Genomic DNA, 16,414 nt, shown 5'->3' on the forward strand with positions numbered 1-16,414 from the left:
AGTCACTCCTCGCCTGTTCGTTTCGTCTCGTTCTGCCCCGTGTTCTCCTCGTGTTCCCCTGCTGGTTTCCTTCCTATGGATATTTTTGGTTTCGTGTTTGTGCCACAGCTTACGTTGATTATTGTCATTTGTTTTTCATTATTTCTCATTAAATCTCCAAATTCATTCGCCGCCTCCATGTCTCCATTTAGGTCCGACATCACAACATGACAGCATGTCTAGCCTTTACCTTGCAGTTCCAGCTGAATTGTTGATTTCTCTACGAAGGAAGAGTTTGACTTTTGAGTGGAAAATGGAGCACACTATTAGTTTCAAGCTGACACATGGGAGATGATCAAACCTGATATAACGTGATTATGATGCGCTCCATTCACTTTCAAGTCAGGGACAATTACTGAGGCTTTACCCTGATGCCTGTCTGCTGAATCCATTTCTCTCAGGAATTCACCCACTCTGTCAACAGGGGGAGAAAAACAACCAAGCTCCTCTAAATCTCATGGAACAAGCCTGCCTGATAAGCAGGTAAAAAGCCTGACTTATTTCCTGTACGACTTTAAAAACCCCTGATATTACTGGCTAAATAAAGTATTCTCACCCTCCATCTCTCTGGATAATGTTCTTCTGCCTTTTCTCCAGAGCAGCTCTGTCTTTTTCACCTCTAATTCCGATCCTTCCTCCTCCCACAGGCCCGTCTTGTTGCCACGCGCTCCTTCCTGTCTGAGTCTCACACTTATTTTCACCTGTCCTTTTCAAAGTCATTTTAACGAGAGAGTTCAAGCAGGCAGTCCCATAACACGGCGCCATGCACTCTGTTGTTTCTGGCACTTTTAGGCCACAACACCAAGTCTATACAGTAGACTTCACGACTGCATTCCACTCGCTAACAAGCAATGATATAGCAGTCCACCTGCCATCTTACCTCGTACTGATGCAGAAATCCAATATGTCTATTGACCCTGGAAAACCCCATTATAGGACTGAGGACAGTCTTGTCCTTCTTTTCTGTGGTTTTATTGTAGCTATTAAATGTTTGCTGATTGAAAACGCCAGGCTTCAGTCCAGAGATAGAGACTCTGTAGCCTAAAGAAACAACTGTCCACTGAAGGAGGAGGAGAGGTTAACTGAAGGTTGAAAGAGAGGAAGAGCAGGAAGCGGAGTAGAATTAAAGAAATGTGTACATTTAGTACAGCATGTCAGAAAATGTGCTCTTGGCATTACATTTCAAAGCTTGTTTGTTTTCTATCATATGGTTCCTCATTTGTAGGGAGAATGACCTTGTTGGTTGGGCAGAGTTTAGTATGTGGACTGTCCCCATGAAAATCTGTCTAAATTCTCTCTTTTGGTGCAAAACAGCTTTTGGTGGAGGAAATGTAACGGCATCGCCCTTGCTGGAAAAACAAGGCTCGACTTTAGGGATGCAACAATATGACCATTTGGGCCGATATCGAGATCCAATATTAATATCGATGTTATGACCAATAACCAATTCTTACATATATATTTTTTTCTGTACCTTTATGACATCTTTGGAGATGAAAGTGACCAGAAGACAACAATGTGGAAATGAGCACAGTGGCGCAGTTGGTAGCACTGTTGCCTTGCAGCAAGAAGGTCCTGGGTTCGATTCCCGGCTGGGGTCTTTCTGCATGGAGTTTGCATGTTCTCCCTGTGCATGCATGGGTTCTCTCTGGGTACTCCGGCTTCCTCCCACAGTCCGAAAACATGACTGTCAGGTTAATTGGTCTCTTTAAAATTCTCCCTAGGTGTGCGTGTGCATGGTTGTATGTCTCTGTGTTGCCCTGCGACAGACTGGCGACCTGTCCAGGGTGTAACCCCGCCTCTCGCCCGGAACGTAGCTGGAGATAGGCACCAGCAACCCTCCCGACCCCATTAGGGACAAAGGGTGAACAGAAAATGGATGGATGGATTTTGGCTCAGTTTTATTTATCGGCCGATACCAATGTTTGTGCTGACATATCGTGCAGCCCTAATCGGCATCATTAGAGGTTATATCAATGTAGACAGAGGTTCTGCAACCAGTGGACAGTCTTTCACATTCACACTCTTTCAACCTTCAGTTAACCTCACCTCCTCCTTCAGTGGACAGTTGTTTCTTTAGGCCATTGAGACCCAAATCCATTTCTTTTTGTCCCTGCATCATTGGTGCTGCTGGCTTTGGAAATTTCCCCTTTGCCTCCATGGACCGATGATATCAAAATGCCTATTAATTTATTGGTATATCCACAATGGGATTTTTAGAACAGCAAACATTTTAGCATATGGTCCTGTGTTGAATTGCTTTTATTTAGATGATCATTTTAAAACGACTTTTTAAAATACGACAAATCTTTATCAGCCTTCTCTTCTACTGTCATAAATGTATCATGCAACTGTAACCCCTCAGGTTATATATATTACTCTTTTCTCCTACACCCCTTAAACATTTTCTTAAATACAATGCATTGTAGACCTTTTTACCTTAAACAGTAATAATCACCTTTTACTTAACTTGGTTAATGTTTTACACTCACATATTGGAGGTTTTACACACTGTAAAAGTCCATAATAATATAGTACACACAGGTATTTTCTGCTGGCTTAAAACACACAGTAAATGTAGCGTTTGTTAATAACTGTTATTTACTACCGCCAGTAAATGCATCAGTTTTACTTGTCTCTACCTTACTGGTCAGTCAAGGGCAAAATCAAGTTTAAGCAATTTGATTGGTTGTGATGGAGTGGGGTAAGAACAGGACTGGGGTGTACGCAGTCGTTCATGGACGAGGTTAGACCTATGCCGCTGTGGACTATTTTTTATTGCTAACCAGTTGGAGCTACAAACTTTTCCTGAACGTTTTGCCTGATTTTCGGAGCCACAGAACCGGACCACGCTCAACGTTTTGCTTGGGTTTTGGAGCTGCAGATCCGAACCACGCTCGTGAGCCGGAACGGACTGTTGGACCGGAGTTGGAGCAGTTTTATTGCCGTTCGTTTAAAACTGGTAATCCATGGTGGGGTGAGTAACCCAGTCCTCGTGGTTATTCTGGGAGCCGCCATCATTGGAACTGCTATTCCGAGGAAAAAGCTAACCGAGTCCCTCAGGCCTGCAACGTTTGACTGCTTTACTAATAGAGCTTTGGAACGTGACGTCACTGCTCTAGGCGTAGGGATATGAGCGCCATCTTGTGAGGCTATATACATAACAGACAAAACGACTGTCTCACAGATATTTTGAATTTTTGAATCTAAGTTACTTAAAATTATTTAGCAATGGTTCGAACTTGCTGTGTTATTGGATGTAATGCCCGATCACACGACCAAAACGATGGAAAACGGACTTTCGTTTCACTGTTTTACTGTCTGTAAACAACGCGAGGAGGCTAAGCTATCGGAGCTAACGAAGAGGAGAGGAATATCCCGGGTATCAGCGGTGAGACGTCCTGATATCACGTCCTCCAACATCCCAAGTTATCTACGACTTTGCTCCAGACATGTCCATTCTGGTGACTGTCTAAATTCGCTTTGTTGGTGTTGTGTCATAATTTTTTGCTATGATTTTGTCCGGGTGTACTCATGTTAAATTAACGTTGAGTTAATTTAATAATAAGTGGGCCAACCTTGTTTAGGTCGGGCTTCTATTTTTCATGTAGCACAGTCCGAGTTTTGTCAGTGGACATCGAGGTTATTCCATTATTGTGAAGTAAACTATTTTACTAGTGTTATCAAATTTACAGCATTAATACTGACGTGTGTTCCGATATGTCCTCTTCAAGGCAAACCGACGTATGAAATGGATGAGCTCAATCCAGACTGAATCTGGGTCACTGTGAGGTAAACGCCACAACATCGGACCGACATGCGCGTCAATTAAAGAGGCGATACAGCAAAACCATGGTGGATCAACAAGTTACAGACTGTTTTCATTATTTACCCCAGAAGAGGTAAATAATGACAACAGAGCAGCGGAGGCTATAGAAGAGGAGCGAGTTGAAGAGGCTGAGGAGGAAACACCAGGAGAGAAGCTCAGCAAGGCTGCAGACTCTGAAGAGGAACATGAACCATTTGTGTTGAAATATGTGTTCAGTTGGAAGTGGCTGTTTTCTCTCATTTAATAATTTAATGTGGTAAAACATTCATGAAACGTTTGATTCAAGCACTTCAAGTTGCATGTAAACAGGTGATGAAATGAATCACATTTTAAGTAACAATTTGATATTTAAAATATTTCAGGTAATAAACATGCATGTAATGAAAGATTATATTTTAATATAAACATTTTATGTGATTATAGTAAACAATTATATAATCAGACATTTTGCAGTAAACATTTAATGTAAACAAGCAAACCAGATGAAAGAGCCCATCTTTAAATGTTTAATGTGTAATTAAACAGTTCAGAGTGAACAATAAAGGTGACAAGTAAATGTTATGAAAAGATCACACTTTAAGTAAATATTTGTTGTATTTAACATAGGCCTGTCACGATAGCAAATTTTGCTGAGCGATTAATTGTCTCAAAAAATTATTGCGATAAACGATAATATTGTCTGAAGACCTTTTTACACTGATGTAATGGAAATGACGTAATAATGCATGCGATTTCCTGCCAAAGATAGATACACTTTAATTTCAAAAGAATATTTAACACTGGAACTGATAAACAAAATAAACAAAACAACCAAAAACAAAATGGATTCTCAGTCTCCATTAACAAAAAATGTACTTGATAAAAACTAAACAACATAAAGCCAAAGTGGAAATAAATACTGCATTCAACCAAAAGAGTGCAGATTATGAAGTCTGTATACTATGTTGCCCTTCAGTAATAATTAGATTTAAATAGAGAAAATGGGCACATCGACTACCTGATGCAATAATTCACACTACACGATTTTTTGCTCCTATTTTTCCCCTTATGACAATCTTAGAACGTTGGTATTTCTAAGATTGTGTGGTGTGTTAAGGTAGATCGTCGTTGCCGCTCCGATCTAAATCAGGGGTTTTCCGACTGGGCGCTTAAGCAGCCTGTTGAATGTGACAGGCAGCCAATCAGAAAGCGCGGATTCTCCTCTGTGTTTTCTGAGGGGAAATTACGTCGGGGAATCCCAAACAGCTGACACGACGCAACCCGAAGTCCAGCGGACATTGGAGATGATACGTGGAAACAACATTAATGTTTATTCAACATGCAAAGAATATAGAAATGACAAGAGGAGGAGTTGGAGCGAAATTGCTACCGCAGTTGATAAACCCGGTAACTTTTCAGCTGTTCTTCCTTAACGTGACATTAATAGGTTCTAATGATTTTCATTCGGTCAGGACTTTACGCTGACACTAGCCACATGCATTGCAGGTAGATTGTAGTAAAGCATTGATTAATGCCTGGTTTTAAAATTAGTTCACTGAACTTGTAGCCATTATTTTGTGCCCATTGTTGGACACCACATGGCAGGAATGAACCCGATCGAACCGTTATACCAAGGATTTCTGTCGACTAATGTGTGGTCTGTCAGGTTTTAAAAATGGGCCGACAGCTCTAAGATCGTGTCGTGTGCGCTGGGCTTTACACTAAGGAAATGAGGAAGGGAGGAGTCAGTGGAGAGCACCGGAGTTAAGCCTTTTTTCATTCGGTGTCATCAACAGAAAGAGAAAAAGGCCAGAAGAGACGATAATGCCGATAATTGAAATGACGTCGATAGTTTTAATTTATCGTACGATTAATCGATTTATCGTTTATCGCGACAGGCCTAATTTAACATATTTCAGGTAAGAAGTGAACATGTAATGAAATGGATCCTGTGCTAGAATTTTATGTAATTGAACATTACAGGTAACAAATGTGATGATCATCTGATGTAATACATTTTCTGGAAAAAAAAAGTAAAAATTTTTTAAAATATAAAATTTGTTAAAAAATAAAAAAGGGGTCAAAATGTAATAAAGATGAGTGTGCTTCATCTATACAGTCTAATAGAACAATTCCACGCTGATTTTGAGTTAATGGGGCACACGATTTGGAAGCTATTGAAGAAAACATTTAATATTAAATTTAAAATATTGAATATGACTTAAAATTTTAATAGAGGATAGTGTGCCTCGTGTAATAGCATGAATTATCACTTTTTTGTATCAGTTGGTCACAAGGCAAGGTATTTATTTACAGGAGTGTTTGGTTCGGAAACTGACGGTCCCTGAACCTCTGAGCGCTTGAGGAGGGAGCAATAGAAAACAGCTGGCCAGAATTGGCGTTCATAAATCGGATCGACCTTGAACAAACGCCCCTTACTCCACGGAGCGCGAAAATCCAATATCCAACTTGAAAACAACTTCGATGCGGTCGGTAACGCAATGAAGACGCCGGAATAAAGTTTGTTTTGGTCTGTGGCCTCAAAAGATGGCGCCGAGCGACTGCGCGAGACGTAAACGAAACACGCAGTCAGTTCCAAAGCTCTGTTCAAGAAACTGAATAGTGTGGTTGATACAGCCAGTTTGATACATTCAGCCTTGTTTGTTGTTTTTTATGTATACAACTTGTTTAAAGGGTTGTTTTGAACAGTTATGAGACAGAACGGTTGCACTAAGTGTGCTTAAAATCTTATTACTAATCTTTTGGGGTTGTAATATTGAGTTGTAGCACTTCCTGTGATTAATACCTCATTAACAGGTGGGATACATTCTGTGCTATTGTTCTACTGTGCTGAAAGTTAACTGTGCTCTGTTAATGTGCATCATCATGGACCTTACCAGAGGGGCCGCTTTTCATTGGCTGATGCCCATTCTACGTGGTCCCGTGCGTGGCCGTCTCATAAACACACTTAGCTTCCCGTTAGCTAAGTACAGCATAATGGCAGAAATGATACAACTTCTACACCTTGAAGCCTGTCTGCTACACAGTCTTACGTTAGCTAAAAAGATCAATATTCAATGTGTCTGTAACTGACATACACTAAAGATTTTATTTTAGCAGAAAAGGCTTTGGACTAAACTGTTACTCATGTTAGCCACGTTAGCACCAAGTACAGCTAGTCAATCAACCATCGCTGTGTTCAGGGAAGCGCTGATTAATAATCGAGAAATAAATATCAAGCCTGGAAACTTGATATCGTAACGGACTGAATGTTATGTTTTTAATGTAATCTTTGCTCACGCAAGCGGTTGCCACAGTAACAGGTGTGCTTAAACTACAAAGAGAGAGTAAAAAGGTAGGAGTGGTTTTGAGTTGATCACCTGTTCAGGTTATTTTACCTTTGTTTCCCTTTGCTGTGGCTCATTACAGCCGCTGTAGTTTCTAAACGTTGGACTAATTTCCTCATTCATTTGTGAGTTTACGTCATTCACAACAAACATCAAATAGAACAAATATATTTCATAAAATTTTAACAAACAAATGGCTTCTTCCGCAATAATTATGTAAAATTAAATTAATTATATCCCAACTTCAGAAGATTTGCCTTTACCTTTACAGAGCTCTTTGGTTCCTCCTATCAGTCTGTAGCTTCTCATATTGACGTCATCAAACCAAATTTCAGATCTACCATAACTGACTGACACCTGCTGGCCTCAGGTTTGCAACCAGCTTGTGACTGAGAAACCAGTAACCTCCTCCCAGATGATGACATGAACTTGTTAGTTCCTCTGTCCATTTAGTAGCTGATATATTGTGAAAATCTGGTAGAAATGATGCACTAATCAAGTCATGTTTACATAGAAACAACTTGCTGCATTTAGATCTCAGTTACGCACTCTATTTACAACATACACTGTGGCCAATTAAGACACAATTTTCTTATTGTGAAGTATTTGATAAAGTGTAGGTCAGAGAATCTGGGTGCTGTTCATAGGGAAAACTAGAACAATGGTTACACAACTATTATTAATTCTGATGAATTCAGCTTAGAGAATGTGCATCAATGTATGGCTGTAAGTATGTATTAGTTTATTATGACAATTATTAATATAGATTGAGTAATTAACAGTCTTTGGATTAATTTTTGCGTTTTGTCGTGTACAAAAATATTAATTATAATTGCTACCGTAAAAGTGATTCATGGTTAGTGCAACATGTGTCATAACCATTTTTGGTTACATACTTTGCGTTTCTTGAAGTACCAACATATCAACGTTTAATTTATGTTTTAAGCGTTTCTCATGTAGCTGATAATTTTTCTTTTTTAAAAGCAATGTTCCTCAACCCTGCCCAGCATGTTTTAGCTTCATGTCTGCATTAACCCTGATTACACTTAATGGGTCATTAACAGGCTTCTGTAGACTTTGGTGACATGCTGAGAAAGTGATTTATTCATCTGAATAAAATGTGTTCTAGCAGAAGAAAAATATAAAAACCTAAAACATGAAAAACTGTGGGTCACTAAGACCAGTTTGGTAACCAATGAAAGCAGTGGCTGTTGTTTTTTAAAGCCTGTAACAAATTGAATTTTGTTAATAATCAGGACACAGAAGTAATCTGCAATGGGTTTGGAATATGTTTTAATGAAACGTACGTTATTTTTGTGACTGTCAGTTTTCCTCTAAAAGGTTCACAAAGTCTCAGGGTAATTTGAGTTAATGGAAGGAATGAAAGAGTAAACACATTCATTATCCAAGAACAAATGACAAAAAACTGAAAGAATGACTGAGCAAACAAACACTGAGCTAAAACACCTTAAAATATGTCACTGTACATTTATACTCTTAAACGTGGTGTTCCACAGGGTTCTGTTCTTGGCCCTGTTTTATTTATGAACTACAATCCTCCTTTGACATCTTCCAGTCTTGTTCTTAGATTTCTCCTGTATCTGCTATGCTGATGATGTTGAGCTTTTTACCACGACTTTGTTGATCTCCGAAGTGCTGTAGGTTGAAACGTAAAAAACCTGGTTGTCTGATCGTTTCTCAAACCGAATGAGGAAAAAACAGGTAATTGATGTACACATTTACTTCCTTAATTCAATAAAATGCAAAATTGAGTCCATAAGAATTGCCAAAAAAAAGCAAAAGAATTTAAATTCTCACTAAATTATGCAAATATAAATGTGTTTATTCTCTATTGCTGTGGTGACGCTGGATATGATACATATGATTCATATCAGTTCAATTTTTTGTTGAAACTACTAAACAGTAGTTATGATTAAAACCCCAAAACAAAGGAATTTGTAGATGATTCATGAAACCGTTTATATCTTAACCATAAGAGGGACTTATGGACTTATGTTAAACCATAAACATAACTCCACACAACGTGTATATATGTTAATGTTAAGCTGTTTATATCATTTAGAATTTCATAACTTCAGAGGCTCCAAAGCCCTGACAGGCAAGAAAGTCAGAAATAATCAGCTTAAGATGAAATATAAAAAAGGAAAAGCTAAAAAAAAAACTCAAAATGTTGAGATGTGAGCAAATGGAAAAACAGACAGAACCCATGAAAACGTTCAAAAGCTTTTTTCTTATTTGAACATGATAGAGAAATAATGACTAACTGCCGTTCTGTAGACCACATTAGTTTATGCAATGCTGTTTGATATTTATTTCCACCTTGGAGAATTAAATAAGTGAACAGAGGAAACAGACTTTCTGGCCAGAATAAGAAGAAAAGGCATTTACCACACATTGTTAAAGGAAAGGCAAAAGCACAAAATAAGAGCGAGAGAAAACTGTGCAACCAAGAGACAGATGGAGAACGCTGGAATGAGATCAAAAGTTAAGTAACAGGAGCAGAAGAAGACAGGAAAAACAGAGGAAGATGGATGGAAGCAAACAGATGGAAAGAGACAATAACCAGAGAGGGAACTAAAGAGAGATCAGAGACCAGAAAGAATCTGGAGCAAATATACATGGAGAGAGAAATAAAAGGTAAATCCTGCCTCTTTATTCCCTTACTGTATTCTGACAGTCAAATGAAATTACAGGCTTGGGTACGCTAAGATCCACTTCAAAGAGTTGATAAACCTCTGGCGGCAACTTCAAATCCTTCTCAGCTACTGAACCCAAAGATCCAATGGCTGGCCACTGAACAGAAATGAGAATAAGTTTAGGACGGCTGCTCTCAGAAAAATAAACTTGCTCCAAAATGAAGTTTTAAACGTCAAGGTAAGTCCCAGAACATCAAACGGACCCTAAAGCCCTCTTGTGGATAAAAGCAGCGGGGCCTGCACAAAAACAACGTCACATGACCATTCTGTGCAGCCCCTCGTCATGAACTCGAGCTCTGGGCTGGTCTGGGCTAGTTGTGCTGTCCGGCTTTTCGGATTGCGTTTCAAAAAGATCTCCCTAGAGGAACGTGATTAGGCATGACGAGCGTTTAAGATCAAAGAGTAATCTACCACTGCAACGTTGCAGTCTTGACATGTTTTTTCAGTTTACGCTGCTTACAATTAGAACAAGGTGTCAAGCTTCAGTTTGAGTGTCCCATGTTGGTCCATGTATTTACTTAATTAAACTAGGGGTTTTAAAAAAAAAACAAAAAAAAAACATCGACCTCTAAAGAAACCTAGAAAACCACATTGAGTCACTGACTTTGAAGTCAATAGTTCTGTACATTTACAGTTGATTACTGACCAGAGTACTCAGTTACTAAGCTAACATGCTATGCTAGCTAACATGCTGGTCTGGATCTTCCAGCTAAGAGGAAATGGAGGTTATCTGCTAACTGTCCATTTCCAGTTGGAAAAGCAAATGTCATTTTTGTTTTTTTGCATATTTTAGTTTTGTTTTTCTGTTTTTAAAACCCAGAACAGCCTTTCATGCAATGATCTTCATTAAACATTCACTAAAGCTGCTCATATTTACTTTAGAAGAGCGATACGCTCATGGTTTATGACACAGTGTACTAACAAAGACCAAAAGAATCCGACATGAAACAGACTATCAGTAGTAGTGTTTCTATATACTTAAAAAAATATATACTGGACTCACTTAAAAGTGTTATTTCGAGTGGTTCCACATAACTTTTTTAAATTGATGGTAAGCAACATGTTTTTGTATTATTTACTCATTAAATTTAAGCACACTGTACAAAAGTGACTTAAACTTAATGTGGTTATGTTCATTTCATGTATGAATCCTATGTTAAATGTAGTTCACAGAATTAACAGAATTAATACACATTAAAGCAATACAGAATTATTGAGTAAGATCAACTTGATATGGCTAAGTTAGTCCTAATTGAGTCTATTGTGTCAAATTAAAGTCATGTTAAATAGAAAAGAACTGTTAACAGGAAGAAACAAACAATCACTTCTCAAAACAACACTTTATTTAAACTGGTAATGGGTAAGTTCATCAAAGTTTGTAAATCATATACTATCTGATATTTGTAGGCCCAATGAAAAGGAGTATGATGGTCAAACCTAAAACCTAACTGTTTAGAAAGGCATAGATTGTTGGTGAGGGAATGACAAAATTTTCTTTAAACACCTTTATGAGAGCTCATTTGCCACAACTTTGAATGAGAATATCCATCTTAAAACAACTGGCACTTACTTTGTACTCACTTCATGAGCTTCTCAGGGTTTTCATTGAAATACAAAGACTCTGAGCAAGGCCTCCAAGCAGGAGAGCTTGCTTGGAGGCTGCAAGATCTCTTTGCTGTAATGGAGTTGTTCTGCAAAACAAGACAGAAAATAAATACAGTATATTGAATAAACAAGTCACTGACATCTGGAATGTGGAAAAGTCCCTAAAAATGATCCGTGACAGATTTAAACTTCTTTAATGTGTATAGGTCATTCATAAAGTCCCATTTAACATTTCCTCTCGCTCCTGTTGAAGTGTTTATCCATCTTCTCCAGGCAGGTAATGGGGGCAAAAATTGACTTCTGGTCTCTTCAGTTTCTTCACTTGCTTAGGACTAGATGAGCTACCAGACTATTTGTTTTTCATGCTAATTTCTGGACATCCCGAACCCCTTAAGCATGAAACGATAGTTGACACATTTTATACCTTAGGCTGAATATCCAACCGTTGAGTCCAGTAAGAGAGCCCTGCCCCTTTAAGCATGGATATTTTATGATCAACAACTCTGCAACATCATCCAACTGTTCACCAGTAAGGCATCCTGCTGTGTATTTCATTATTTCAGAGGGCAAAGCTTGTAAAATGATCGACATGACTTTTGACACTTGGGTTCAGCAGGAGTGAAGTCAAGAAAACCTAAAATAGAAAAGTAAACCTGATGTAGCGCATTTTGGCCTTCAGACCATACATCTAACTTAAGTTGATGCAAATAACTCAGGATTTTTGAGTTATTAAAACATAACACTATGTACAATTGTGGTATTCCTTTTTTTTGAGTGTACAATTTCTGTACTAGTGTCCTGTTGGTTAAAATCTGTGATTTTAAACATTTTCCTAGTGCTTCTGACCCAGAATGGGGACTTAAACATAATGATGATCATCTGCTGAATATGGAATACAACTGGTGGTCTATTGATGTTGTCTGAGCAGCCAAACCCATGACAGGTTGCATCGGTCAGTTTAGTTCAATTGAGTTCATTTGCAGTGACAAAATGTCCAACAGGTCAAAATCAAACCACCTGCTTACAATTAGATCCATTCTAACTGATAACAGTTGTATTAAGTAAGTTTTACATCCACATTATACTGAAATTATCCCATTTCCATGTTCTATTAAAAGACAATTCAGGCTCAGCATGTGGGAAGTGGCGACTAGTTTTAGATGTTCTAGCAATGTCATATTTTGTCTTATTTCCAAGATGATCGTTCACTTCAGAGCCGGTTGTGATCTAAGCTGAAACTGCTGTCATCAGCGGGGAATAAAAATATTAATATAATCAAATGGTGGTGCAAAAGAATTCTTTACATGAAAAAAATCATTGTGATAGATAGGCCTGTCGCGATAAACGATAAATCGATTAATCGTACGATAAATTAAAACTATCGACGTCATTTCAATTATCGGCATTATCGTCTCTTCGGCCTTTTTCTCTTTCTGTTAATGACACCGAATGAAAAAAGGCTCAACTCCGGTGCTCTCCACTGACTCCTCCCTTCCTCATTTCCTTAGTGTAAAGCCCAGCGCAGACGACACGATTTTAGAGCTGTCAGCCGATTGTCGGCCCATTTTTAAAACCTGACAGATCACACATTAGCCGACAGAAATCCTAGGTATAACGGTTCGATCGGGTTCATTCCTGCCGTGTGGTGTCCAACAATGGGCACAAAATAATGGCTGCAAGTTCAGTGAACTAATTTTAAAACCAGGCATTAATCAATGCTTTACTACAATCTACCTGCAATGCATGTGGCTAGTGTCAGCGTAAAGTCCTGACTGAATGAAAATCATTAGAACCTATTAATGTCACGTTAACGAAGAACAGCTGAAAAGTTACTGGGTTTATCAACTGCAGTAGCAATTTCGCTCCAACTCCTCCTCTTGTCATTTCTATATTCTTTGCATGTTGAATAAACATTAATGTTGTTTCCACGTCGGCTGGACTTCAGGTTGCGCTGTGTCAGCTGTTTGGGATTCCCCGACGTAATTTCCCCTCAGAAAACAGAGGAGAATCCGCGCTTTCTGATTGGCTGCCTGTCACATTCAACAGGCTGCGTTAAGCTTCAAGTCGGAGAAAAACCCCTGATTTAGATCGGAGCGGCAGCGAGGATCTAACGTAACACACCACACAATCTTAGAAAGATCAACGTTTTAAGATTGTTGTATGGGGAAAAATAGGAGCAAAAAATCATGTAGTGTGAACTATTGCATCAGGTAGTCAATGTGCCCATCTTCTCTATTTAAATCTAATTATTACTGAAGGGCAACATAGTATACACACTTCATAATCTGCAGTCTTTAGGTTGAATGCAGTATTTATTTCCACTTTGGCTTTATGTTTAGTTTTTATCAAGTACATTTTTTGTTAATGGAGACTGAGAATCCATTTTGTTTTTGGTTGTTTTGTTTATCAGTTGCAGTGTTAAATATTCTTTTGAAAATAAAGTGTATTTATCTTTGGTAGGAAATCACATGCATTATTACGTCATTTCCATTAAATCAGTGTAAAAAGGTCTTCAGACAATATTATCGTTTATCGCAATAATTTTTTGAGACAATTAATCGCTCAGCAAAATTTGCTATCGTGACAGGCCTAGTGATAGATTTGGAAAGTGATTTGTCATAAGTATATTATTGGGGCCTGCCCATAGCAATGCATAAGGAGAGCAGTTGTCCACTGACAACTGACCGTTGTCAGCTGTTTGAGGCCATATTATTTCCCAAACTAAAGTATCCCATGAGGATGGGATTTGAACCCACGCGTGCGTTGCACAACGGATTAGCAGTCCATCGCCTTAACCACTCGGCCACCTCGCCTTTGCTTTTATCACAGACTGAAGGGGAGATGATCAAGTTTTGCACAGAAGTCTTTCGATGTTTGTTGGAATGGACCGTAGTTAAAGTCCTGAGATTTTCTGATCCTTTTTTTTGTGAGTGTGTGGGGAATTAGCTCAAGTGGTAGAGCGCGCGCTTTGCATGTGAGAGGTAGCGGGATCGATGCCCGCATTCTCCAGAATGTCCTTCTCTAAGCAGCTTAATCTTTTCACTTAAGGTCAAGTAACCCCAATCTTACATAGAATTGCTCAAGGCTTTACAACAAGCTACTTTGATTTTGTATTGAATGAAAAATACTGATAATCCTGAGATTTTCTGATCTATTTTTCTGTGAGTGTGTGGGGAATTAGCTCAAGTGGTAGAGTGCTCGCTTAGCATGTGAGAGGTAGCGGTATCGATACCCGCATTCTCCAGAAAGTCCTTCTCAGCACCTTTGTCTTTTCAATTAAGATCAAGTACCCCACTCTGGCGTAGAATTGCTCAAGGGTTTACAACAAGCTCTTTTGATTTTGTATTGAATGAAAAATACTGATAATATTGAGATTTTCTGATTCTTTTTTTTTGTAACAGTGTGGGGAATTAGCTCAAGTGGTAGAGGGCTCGCTTTGCATGTGAGAGGTAGTGGGATCGATGCCCACATTCTCCAGAAAGTCATTCATTATACTCTTCTGATTTTTATCTGTCCCATCAATGAAGATAGAGTATCTCGTGACGTACTGGGGTATGCCTCAAGAGTCTATACTCATGAACAAGTTGCCGCAACAGATGTTATATAATTTGGGTTCTTTTCTCTTTTCTTGAGATGATAACACTTGATGAAAGAATTAAAGGAACAAGCAACGTGGCCTTGTCTGGAAGTGTACATCCAGGTGATCCTCTATAAACTACCCAAAGTAGACCCCTAAAATGACAACAGTGTTGACATCTGTTTGAGGCCATATTATTTCCCAAATTAAAGTATCCGACGAGGATGGGATTTGAACCCACGTGTGCTTAGCACAATGGATTAGCAGTCCATCGCCTTAACCACTCGGCCACCTCGCCTTTGTTTTATCACAAACTGAAGGGGAGATGATCAAGTTTTGCACAGAAGTCTTTCGATGTTTGTTGGAATGGACCGTAGTTAAAGTCCTGAGATTTTCTGATCCTTTTTTTTGTGAGTGTGTGGGGAATTAGCTCAAGTGGTAGAGCGCTCGCTTTGCATGTGAGAGGTAGCGGGATCGATGCCCGCATTCTCCAGAAAGTCCTTCTCAGCAACTTTGTCTTTTCAATTAAGATCAAGTACCACAATCTGGCGTAGAATTGCTCAAGGCTTTACGACAAGCTCCTTTGATTTTGTATTGAATGAGATTTTCTGATTCTTTTTTTAGTAACTGTGTGGGGAATTAGCTCAAGTGGTAGAGTGCTCGCTTAGCATGTGAGAGGTAGCGGTATCGATACCCGCATTCTCCAGAAAGTCCTTCTCAGCACCTTTGTCTTTTCAATTAAGATCAAGTACCCCACTCTGGCGTAGAATTGCTCAAGGGTTTACAACAAGCTCTTTTGATTTTGTATTGAATGAAAAATACTGATAATATTGAGATTTTCTGATTCTTTTTTTTGTAACAGTGTGGGGAATAAGCTCAAGTGGTAGAGTGCTCGCTTAGCATGTGAGAGGTAGCGGGATCGATGCCCGCATTCTGAAGAATGTCCTTCCCAGCAACTTTGTCTTTTCAATTAAGATCAAGTACCACAATCTGGTGTAGAATTGCTCAAGGCTTTACAACAAGCTCTTTGATTTTGTATTGAATGAGATTTTCTGATTCTTTTTTTAGTAACTGTGTGGGGAATTAGCTCAAGTGGTAGAGCGCTCGCTTAGCATGTGAGAGGTAGCGGGATCGATACCTGCATTCTCCAGAAAGTATTTCATTATACACTTCTGATTTTTATCTGTCCCATCAATGAAGATAGAGTATCTCGTGACGTACTGGGGTATGCCTCAAGAGTCTATACTCATGAACAAGTTGCCGCAACAGATGTTATATAATTTGGGTTCTTTTCTCTTTTCTTGAGATGATAACACTTGAT

General features: G+C 38.9%; 4 non-coding genes across 4 annotated transcripts; 2 read left to right on the forward strand and 2 right to left on the reverse strand.

Moving 5' to 3' along the window:
- Positions 1–14,247: 14,247 nt before the first annotated feature.
- On the reverse strand, positions 14,248–14,329 carry trnas-gcu (transfer RNA serine (anticodon GCU)). The gene has a single exon. It is a non-coding gene; the product is annotated as a tRNA-Ser (tRNA).
- Positions 14,330–15,309: 980 nt separating this feature from the next.
- On the reverse strand, positions 15,310–15,391 carry trnas-gcu (transfer RNA serine (anticodon GCU)). Its single transcript has one exon. It is a non-coding gene; the product is annotated as a tRNA-Ser (tRNA).
- A 122-nt stretch (positions 15,392–15,513) lies between these two features.
- On the forward strand, positions 15,514–15,586 carry trnaa-ugc (transfer RNA alanine (anticodon UGC)). The gene has a single exon. It is a non-coding gene; the product is annotated as a tRNA-Ala (tRNA).
- Positions 15,587–16,170: 584 nt separating this feature from the next.
- Positions 16,171–16,243, forward strand: trnaa-agc (transfer RNA alanine (anticodon AGC)). Its single transcript has one exon. It is a non-coding gene; the product is annotated as a tRNA-Ala (tRNA).
- The last annotated feature ends 171 nt before the right edge of the window (positions 16,244–16,414 follow it).

The sequence above is a fragment of the Xiphophorus hellerii genome, chromosome 23 (genome assembly GCF_003331165.1).
Source record: "Xiphophorus hellerii strain 12219 chromosome 23, Xiphophorus_hellerii-4.1, whole genome shotgun sequence".
Classification (NCBI taxonomy): Eukaryota; Metazoa; Chordata; class Actinopteri; order Cyprinodontiformes; family Poeciliidae; genus Xiphophorus; species Xiphophorus hellerii.